Source organism: Martes martes (assembly GCF_963455335.1).
Source record: "Martes martes genome assembly, chromosome: 3".
Classification (NCBI taxonomy): domain Eukaryota; kingdom Metazoa; phylum Chordata; class Mammalia; order Carnivora; family Mustelidae; genus Martes; species Martes martes.
In genome coordinates, this window is record NC_137890.1 from 68915282 (window position 1) to 68925851 (window position 10570).

Sequence of the window (10570 nt, forward strand, 5' to 3'; positions counted from 1 at the left end):
ATTTGTTGAATTGACTGGCATTTCAAATTAGAAAATTAAGAACTTTGAAAAACTAATCAAACTAGGTTGTGAGACCTAAGCGACCCAAGATTTATAGTAGGGGCCAAAAGAAAAGAGAAAAGATAACCCAAAACATCGCTTTTATATCTAATAGAGGTCAAGTTGGAGGGTTTGACTTATATGTTGACACTAACATTGAACTCCAGAATCAGTCAGACTTGCTGGTCTAGTAAGGTAGCACTGGAACAGGGAGGGCTCCCATGTGTCCTAACAGAGGGAAATGCATGTTTACTTCTGAAAGGAGGAGAATGGGAGCTGAACTAAACATGCCCTACTAACTGAACTCAGAGGCGAAAGAATCTTGGCAGAGTCAAAGTGATTAACAGGGTAGAGGGAAGCCCAGAGTTAGAACAAAGTGAGCTCCTTTCATAAGAAGAAAGCATCAAGAGTGGGGAAGAGGTGAACCTGGTCCACATCTCACAGCTTTTCATTCTCTTAATTCACTGGACTTAAGCATGAAGGCTTTGGTCAGCGAGAGTTTTGGCTCTCTCCCTCAGGAGAACTTTGCCTCCAACCTGCATGAGACTACACTCTACACCAATCTCTGCTCTTTGGGGTTTTCTCCTGGGTCCAGTGGCAAAGCTGAAGCTCTTAAGTGTTTAAATATTTAAATGTTGTCCCCAGAAGAATCTGCAGTGGGTCAGAACAACACATTCAATATATCAACTTTGAAGGGCACCTGGATGGCTCAGTCAGTTAAGCATCTGCCTTCAGCTCAGATCATGATCCCAAGGTCCTGGGATATAGCCCTGGGCCAGGATCCCTGCTTAGTGGGAGTCTACTTCTCCCTTTTCCTCCGCCCCTCCCCCTGCGTGTACTCTCTCTCTCTCTCAAATAAATAAAAATCTTTTAAAAAAATTATATACATATATAACAACTTTGAGTCCACTCCACGCTGAAAATGTATTTCTTATTCTATTTTCTGTTCAAAATTATGTTCAGGCACGTTGTCCAATGTAGCATGCAGAGGTTCTGCAGAGACTGAATACTACCTTGAAGATACTTCAATAATAAAATGACTTTAAAGAGATGTTTCATATTTGAACATGATTTCCCTTCTATTATTAAAGTCCCAAGATTAAATTCCTTTACAAGTTGAAGACATTAAAACCCAAAAGAACTAAAATCTAAAATCAAATTCTCTTGTCCTGTGTGTTAAAGTTCCAAGTGCAAAGTTCAGCTGCAAAACAAAACTCATCCCTCAATTCCTTATTCTACACAGGCTCAGCAAGAGATTTTCTCCCTGAGTAGAGTGGGGTCCCTTCAGCAACTACAGCAATCTTTCCCTGGAATGGGTTTGGAGCTTCAAAAGCCTCAGAAGTTACAGTAATTCAAGGCCTGGTTTCTCAGAAGCCTCACTTCCAAATATCCAAAGAGTTAACAGGCCACACAGAATTATCACAGGCCTTTTCCAGATCTGCCTAATACAGAAAGCCATTCTCCTGCCATTAAATCAGTTAGCGCAGGGAAAATTACATTCCCAGAGCCAGGGCTGCCAAGACCCCAAGAGTAATCCGATGGTATCTGAGAGGAAAGGAAAATATTCTTGGCCTCATTCTCAGCAGGAAGTCTGTCATTCCAGACCAACTGTCTGGATTCCATGACCTGTTTATTTAAGCCAAACCACGAAAATTCTTCCGACAAGAAGTTATTTGAGACTACACATTTAGCATTTTCATTTACATTTCTTCACATTTACATTTCGTGAAGAAAATAGATCCATCTCTGATTTCCTGCCTCCTCACACAGAGAGTCATGTGAGGCATTTCCCTCTCCTCAAAAACAACTGTGGGGGTTGGGATGGGCCAGCACCTCTGCGAGGCTCACTTCAGGTGATTTCTTCCACACCCAGCATATCCAGTACTTTTTTTTTTTATTTTTAATTTTTTTTTATATCCAGTACTTCTTAATCCCTTTCCCAATGAGTCTTGAGCCCCTAACACTACCCTGAGGACAGGCTCTTTCTGGTGACACAACCGTACCCATCTCCTGAGAGTAGGTATTTTGGGATTGCTCGCCTGAGAACTGCCCCCTAGCGAAGAGTTCTTCATTCCCAATTTGTTTTAGTTGAAGAATCATCCTCAACAGATTCCTGCACTAAGAGATTTTGATGCTTCTGAAGCTTATGTGTTGAGGAAAAGCAGTTTTAAATGTCCCAGGATCTGAGTAGCTTTTTTTTCCCCCCAGCTATGTCTTTTTCTGAAACACTGGGACATAGCACTGGTATTTAATTTCCCTTTGCTGGTTCTTGACAGTTTGCAAGAATCCTATTTGAGCTCCTTAGCAACTTAATCTCATTCTCAAAGTGGCCCTTTCCTTCTCTAATCCACGTAGGAGCTAATGCTGCTTGCTGGGACAAAGTGCCTCTCTTCTGTTTATACTTTATCTTTACTTTCTGGCCAGATGGTTATTTTTATAACTACTCTGCATTATTATACTTTATCTTTACTTTCTGGCCAGATGGTTATTTTTATAACTACCCTGCGTTAATAATAATAATAATAATAATAATAATAATAATAATGACAAAATCAGTAAGTTCTGGGTTGATTGTTCAAATTTTGTCTGCTTTATTCTCAAAGGGATGGATAATCCCCACCTCCCTGGAACTATTCTTCCATCACACATTTAGCCAAAGCCTGGACTTGCTCTCTTACCACATTTTATCACATCTAGATTTCCTCATGTCTTTCCTCTCCTTTCCTTTAGGATCCTCACTTCATAAATTTACTGGCTAAAGTCATTAAGTTCCCTCCCAAAAGTACTTTTCAGATGAGACAGAATCATAGCATATGGAGAAACAGGCATTGCCATTGTACTGAGTAATGTATAAAATTGTTGAATCATTATATTGGACACCTGAAACTAATATAACACTGTTATGTTAATTATATTTGAATTAAAAATTAATTAAAAATTTAATTTAAAAAATTTAAAAACACTTTGTATTTCATATGGATTTCCTCTCTTAATTCTGCCCAGACTTTCTGTAACCACTTGGGGTAGCTGTCCCAGTCTCTAAGAAGTGGTTCTTCAATTGCTCTGACTGAGGGCCTGTGGCTTTCAGAAATCATCTCTCAGTGACATGGCCTTTCTTGGAGGAATCGCTCAAGCTTGCTTTGGATCCCAGTCACTATTTCTGATCTGGTAACAACAAAAATATCTTTCCTTCCTAAGGGCAGTTAGAATCTGGGTAGCTTTTCCCCCGCTTGCATATTTGTCATTCAGGATACCTTTTCCCCCTTTACTCTGTCTTGAATGAATAAATAAAAAAATCTCTTCCTCCCGTTTAATCAGCCTATATTCCTTTATTTTCTTAATCTTTATGAGCTTCTAGATTTGATAGTAAAACTGAAGTACCCTTTTCAGACCATTCTGGTTTCTCCTTGTTTTCCCAAGCAAATGGGACTATTAGAGGCAAACAATTCCAAACATAGAGCATTTTTTGTTTCCTTCTAAGACTCTGCATTTATAATAATGTCATTTAGTTGATTTTCTGTCTTAAGGGGATGGCATTTTCTTTCTAATAAGGGCTTACATCTCTTACCTGTTCATTAAATCTTGTATTTTTTAAAAGATTTTATTTATTTATTTGACAGAGAGAGACAGCGATAGAGGGAACACAAGCAGGAGTGGGAGAGGGAGAAGCAGGCTTCCTGCTGAGCAGGGAGCCTGATATGGTTAGATCCCAGGACCATGGGATCATGACCTGAGCCAAAGGCAGATGCTTAACAACTGAGCCACTGAGTCACCCTGTTCATTAAATCTAACATGAGTTTATGGTGAAGCCACAGTTAGAGTCTCAGATATTAAGTGAGCATTAGAACTTCTATCAACAAAGAGCCAATTTGAGATTCTATGATGGGATAGTGAGTCACAAAAATAGGCAGAAATGCCACATGAAGTCAAGGTCAATCCCTCCACAGTGACCTCCTTGATCCTAAAAGAGAAGAAAACGTGGAATCCCAGTTTGGTTACCTAACTAGGCTTGGCACTAAATGTATAAAGCTAAGGCCTCTCTAGTGTTCTATGATACATGCAGAATTCAGCTGCCCTTCAGTTTAAAAATAGTAAATGTTCTTGTGTCAACCAAAGTCCAAAATGCATGTAAAACTCTTCTCTACAAGGGAATCTTTGCCTCAGCTAAAGAAAAGCTAGCCTGAACAGTAAGCTACAGCAGTCTCTACCTGCAGCCCCCAACAGAGGTAATGGACTGTGTTTTATTTTCTCACATAAGCTGCATAAGTCAGAAGTTGCAGTCACCTGCCAAGCTCAAAATACCTCATGACAGAGCTTCTTTCCCAGGCTACAGAAGTTCAAAGCCACGTGCAAAAGTGTAAAAACATGCTTGGCCTAAAATAAGACTCTATAAGCCAGGCACAAATATCTTTTTCTGAAATTTTCTCCCTCGAGGTGTCCTCTTTTATTTCTCAAGGTCCCTGGTGAATAAACCAAATCTCTGAGAGCCGCTCCCCAATAAAGAGCACCCTTATCCTACACCCAGTTTAGAACAAGCTGAGAAATACAACCAAACAGAAAAGTAGGAGGCCAAAATATCACTTGTTACTGATAGAGAATAGCCTTCAGCCATGGTTTGTTTGGTGGGGCAGTGCTGGACTTGGATAGGCCTCTCCATATGAAGGAAGCCTGACAAGTTAAGATTTACAACTTGGAACACACAAGCTCATTCCCAACAGGGATAAAACTGGAGCTAAGTCAAGTAGGTTCATGTACTCTTCTCAGTGTTAACACTCAAAACACTTCTTCTCTCTAGGAGCTGGATAAATAAAGGATGAAGAGAAGCCTGGAGTTACATCAAGGGAGTCCACTTCCCAGGAAGGAAACATCAGGAATGGGGAAGAATTATTCCCAGCTAACAACTTACAAACACAGTTAAAATTCTTGCTTATTTGTTTTTATACTGACAGTAACTTTTCTCAAGATGTTTGTGCAATTTTGGTAGTATAACATTCTCATATTTAGTTTTCAGTTCCATCTTGTACTGCAATTTAATAAATCCTATTCATGGACTTTTAGTGTTTCACAATATCAACATTATTTCATTTTCATAAAATTTGATACCAGAAAAGTCCATTTTAGAATTTAGTCCTCAACTCTATAGTATTCATAGTTAGGTCTGTTATTTAAATGTCTGGAAATTGATTTCCCATAAAATTGTAAGCCAGATTACTCCCTGCCAAATAATTTCCCAAATTCCAACTTTAATAGGACTAAGTATACCAGAACATAGATATGTATAATGATATAAGAATAACTTTACATAAAAATATTCACTGTTTAGATATGTTGTATTACTAACTAAAGAATCCAATCTTTTCAAGGCAGGAGGGAGGAGGTCTAGGAAAATTAGGAGTAAAATTTCTCTTAAATTACATAAACAAAGTAGATCCTTGTAACAATTCAAAGTAATTTTTACCTAACACCTATGTAAAAACAACAGACACTTCAATGATGTGCTCGACTTATCAATAAAGCATTATATTATCTATGGTTCAAATCTTAAGAGTGTATCTAGTTCATGGTGTTAATTTCTTATTCCATGAAGGGTTTTGGCTTGTTTTCACACATCAAAAAATGAGGTAATGGATAGATATAAGTTGTACATTCTTTTTTTTTTTTTAAAGATTTTATTTATTTATTTGACAGACAGAGATCACAAGTAGGCAGAGAGGCAGGCAGGGGGAGGGGAAGCAGGCTCCCCGCTGAGCAGAGAGCCTGATGCAGGGCTCCATCCCAGGACCCTGAGACCATGACCTGAGCCGAAGGCAGAGGCTTAACCCACTGAGCCACCCAGGCGCCCCTAAGTTGTACATTCTTGCAACGGAATTTATTTTGTGTGTGGAGGTGGGAAGATTTCAAAATTAACATCAACAATTGCGGAAGTATTTATCTTATCCCATACCTAGCCATAGTTCCTACCACGGTTTGTTTCATAAGGATGTAATAAGTACAATCCCTCAAAATAGACATGTTTTATTATACATAGAAATACTCTTCACATCTGCAAAGAAATATGCTTGCTCAATTTTCTTGAACTATATAGCCCTCTTTCACTTTTCATTTTGTCACTTTTATTAAGAGAGTTGATTGTAAGAAATAGCTCATTTTCTTCACCTCCACAAGTAAAAATAAACAAACAAAAAACCTGCAAAAGTGCACAGCTAAAACTCCACTTCAGGGACAAAAAAGAGTGTGGTAAAAAGAACCAAGATGCCCTTCAATGGACGAACGGATAAAGAAGATATGGTCCATATATACAATGGAGTATTATGCCTCCATCAGAAAGGATGAATACCCAACTTTTGTATCAACATGGATGGGACTGGAGGCAATTATGCTGAATGAAATAAGTTAAGCAGACAAAGTCAATTACTATATGGTTTCACTTACTTGTGGAGCATAAGGAATAACATGGAGGACATTGGGAGGTGGAGAAGTGAGCTGGGGGAAATCGGAGGGGGAGACAAACCATGGGAGACTGTGGACTCTGAGAGACAAACTGAGGGTTTTGGGGAGGGTATAGGGTGGGGTGAGCCTGGTGATGGCTATTGTGGAGGGCACGTATTGCATGGTGCACTGGGTGTGGTGCACAAACAATGAATTTTGGAACACTGAAAAAAAAATAAAATTCAAGGTTCCTTCAATAAATAAATAAATAAAACAATAGCCTTTTAAAAAATTAAAAAAAAAAAAAAAAGAAATCCTTTAGGTAGATAGCTATGTACACTCTCAAATATTATTGTAGTGGTTAAAAATGTCTGATCAAATATTATTTCACCTCTCCTTTTTGCTGTTATTCTACTTTTTCTAGATAAAAATTAAAATTAAATAAATAAGCAAGCCAAAAAAAAACAAAAACAAACAAACAAACAAAAAAAAAAACCTGTGCCAAAATGGAAAATGCATACTCTAAAGACTACCCTACCATTCCTCAGTTCTGATGAATTAGAGGAAGGAATGCTAATCTTCTGATTTTCTAAAAAAATTTGAGAAATTCATTCTTTATAGGATATCTCTAGATTTTAAAATATTGGTAATAAAGTATTTTAAAGCAATGTGTAAGCCAACACTATGTAAGCCAAGTAAAATTCTTTATGAGCCATGTGTTTAGAGTCAAACATTTATATGAACAGTAATTAATACTCCTAACCCAGTAGCTAAACTGACTGTTAAAACATAAACCTATCATGTCATCCCTCTGAAACCCTCCACTGGCTTCCTTTCTCAAAAGAAAGGGAAAAAAAAGGGAGGGGAGGGGAGGGGAGAAGGGAAGAGAGGAAAGGAGGGAAGGGGAGGGGAGAAAGGGGAAAGGAAGAGAAGGAAGGAAGGAAAGGATGGAAGGAAGAAAAAAAGAGAAAATTTCATTATTGTTTATAAGACTCTACATCATTGATGTGCCAGAGAGGACATATCAGATCACAAGATCTATTAAACTTTAAGGAATTTTTGAAAGCTAGTTGATCTCGTGTTGGTAGCTTGAAATTGGCCATGGCAGGGATATTTATACCGGAGAAATTGATAAACAGTGCAAATCAGGGCTTTTTATTCATGTTTTCCCCAAGGAGCTAGCTGTTAAAACATTTAGCAGCACACCAGTGTCCTATGTGACCTATCCTACTCCATGCCAACCCAATGCACCTTTGACATCTCCTATCACTTTCCCACTTACCTAATCCACTCCATGGGCACATTACTTCCTGCCTCAGGTCTTGTGTATACTGTTATCTGCTTAGAATTCTCCTATCCCTGATTAGTTTCCTTATTAAAGAGGTCTTTCCATGATCATCCTACATAAAACAACAAACAAATACCCCATATTCATAGCATATCCAACACACACTATTTTACCTATCATTTATCATTCATCTCTTTGTAGTATAATGTAAATTTCACAAGGGGACATGGTATCTATTTTGTTGGGCTATATCCCCAGTATCTTTAAAAAAAAAAAAAATGCTATGGCACATATAAGGTGCTCAGTAAATATTTTTCTGAACTAATGAATAGATAGAAGTTGCCACTTAGTGGTCTGAATCTAAACATTTATATGTATCTCTTTCTTGCATAGAAATTAGTTGCTAGATCACTTATGCTGCTGAATATGAAAAGTTTTATATATATATATATATATATTTTTTTTTTAACACATAACTATGTTTTGCTTTCTAGAAATCTGTTGTGCCATCAGAGTGAGCCTAACCATGAGTGCACACAGTCTGTCTGTTACCCTCAATTTAGTGGCAGGTACAATTACAGACACCAAATGGTGCAAGTACAGGAGGATGAAAATAACATATATCAGAGAAAATGACCAGAACTTGACAACTGGCTGTTTAAAATAAAGGGAGAGGTCAATTTACTCCACAGTTTTACACCAGGTAAAGTCCTGACACAAGCAAGAAGCTAAAAGGAGCAGTTGGTTTAACAGAAAAGTTGGTGAATTATTTTTATCATAAGCTAAAGTTAGTGAAGATTATATCAGAAAACACATCAAATGTCTGGACATGGAAATCATTAGCATATACATCATTTATAAACCCCAAACTGAGTTGTCTTAGAGAACATAAGACAAAGATACTAAACTGGTGATTGAAAAAGAAAATTAGATAGAACCACAGGAAATTCCAACATTTGTAGAACTTGGAAAACAATCAGAAAAGATGACTCTGTGAAAAGGAATACTGGAAACGATCTAGTTGGGAGTGGGGAAGATCAAAAGCTCAGTATAGGACATGTTCAAATTGAGATGTCTTTGAAGTATTTGTGAGTAAGTATCAGAGAGGTGTTTAGATGTAGAAGTCTGAAATTCAGAAAAAGTCTGAGCCTATATAAATGAAATCAGTGACTAAGAAGTGGTGTTTGAAGCCCTAAGCTTGGATAAGGTCACTCAAGGAAGTTTTATGAGCAGAAGAGTAAAAGATAAAGCCATATTCTACATGTGATAGTTCAATAAGAGTAGCCTGTTAAGTGAGCAGCCAAAGAATTAGGTAAAAAAATACAAGACAGCATTTATCGCAGGGAAACCATGAAAAAAAAAGAGGAATTCAATGAGTAACAAATATTGCTGACATCGAATAAAAAGAGTACATGGATATGGAGCAGAAATTCACTGGAGAGAGAAACACACATACCTGTTTTTAGACTAGATGGGTTTTTGAAATTACGAGAGGGGGAAAAACGGGTTGAAATGGGTTGAGAAATGAGAAAATTGTGGCAATGAGAACAGAAAACATTTGTTTAGAAGTTTGTAAAGAGTAGTAAAAAAGGCTGAAAGATGGGGCATATAGGCACTGTTTTAATTTTTTTTTTTTTTTAATAAGGAGAGACGTGACTATATTCACAAAAAATGGGGAGGAATTTCTGCTTTTGGTTTGGCTGATTGCTCTTATCAGACCAAACTTCCAGTAGATAACAATGATAAACTTTGAACAAAATATAAAAACTAGTTGCTGGGCAGAGAAGAAAAACAGCAGAAATTGGAAGGGAGTCAACAATTGAGATGTGGGTAGAGCACTGACAGAATTTTCTATCTTTTAGGGCTTTTACTAAGAGCAGGCCCTGGTCTGCATTAAGATGGGTACCTAAGGGGCGCCTGGGTGGCTCAGTGGGTTAAAGCCTCTGCCTTCAGCTCAGGTCATGATCCCAGCATCCTGGGATCAAGCCCCGCAGCAGGATCTCTGCTTGGCAGGGAGCCTGCTTCCTGCTTCCTCCCTTCTCTCTCTGCCTGCCTCTCTGCCTACTTGTGATCTGTCTGTCAAATAAATAAATAAAATCTTTAGGGAAAAAAAAAAAAAGATGGGTACCTAAAACCTCACAGAAACCCTAGTTTTACTGGATTGAAGAACGAGAAGACTAGGGTAACGACAACTGCTAGAAAGTTAATAGAGACAATCTCAGAAAAGAGAGAACAAGACAGCCTGAGGTCCAATTTTGGACATACATTATGGCTAATGCCTAAATCATTCAGAACCTCTGGTACAATTCACAGTTACTCACTATACCAAGAAGTAGGAAAACAGGACTTATGATCAAGAGAAAAGACAACCCATACAGACCAGCCTCTTAAGGATCCTTCCAGATTGTGAAACTCAAAGAAAAGGAACTCAGTGCAGTGAATATAACCAGGCTCTCAGATATAAAGGAAAATAAGCTTATAATGAATAAAAAGGAAAATACCAGTAGTAAAAGAGATATTGTTAATAAGAACAAAACAGAAATTCTGGAACTAAAATATACAGTATTTAAAAGGCACTAGATGGTTGTAATTGGAGAATGAAGATGACAAAGGAGCTGGGGAACTTGAAGAGATTCTATAGAAATTATCCAATCTGAAAAATAAAGAGACAAAAATGTTTTTAAAAATGAAGACACAGGGACCTATGAGACAACAGCAACAAGTCAAATATATGTGTAATTGGATTCCTGGTAGGAGAGGTGTAAGAGAATGAGTTGGAAAAACCTTTTTCATAAAATAATGCCTGAAAATAAC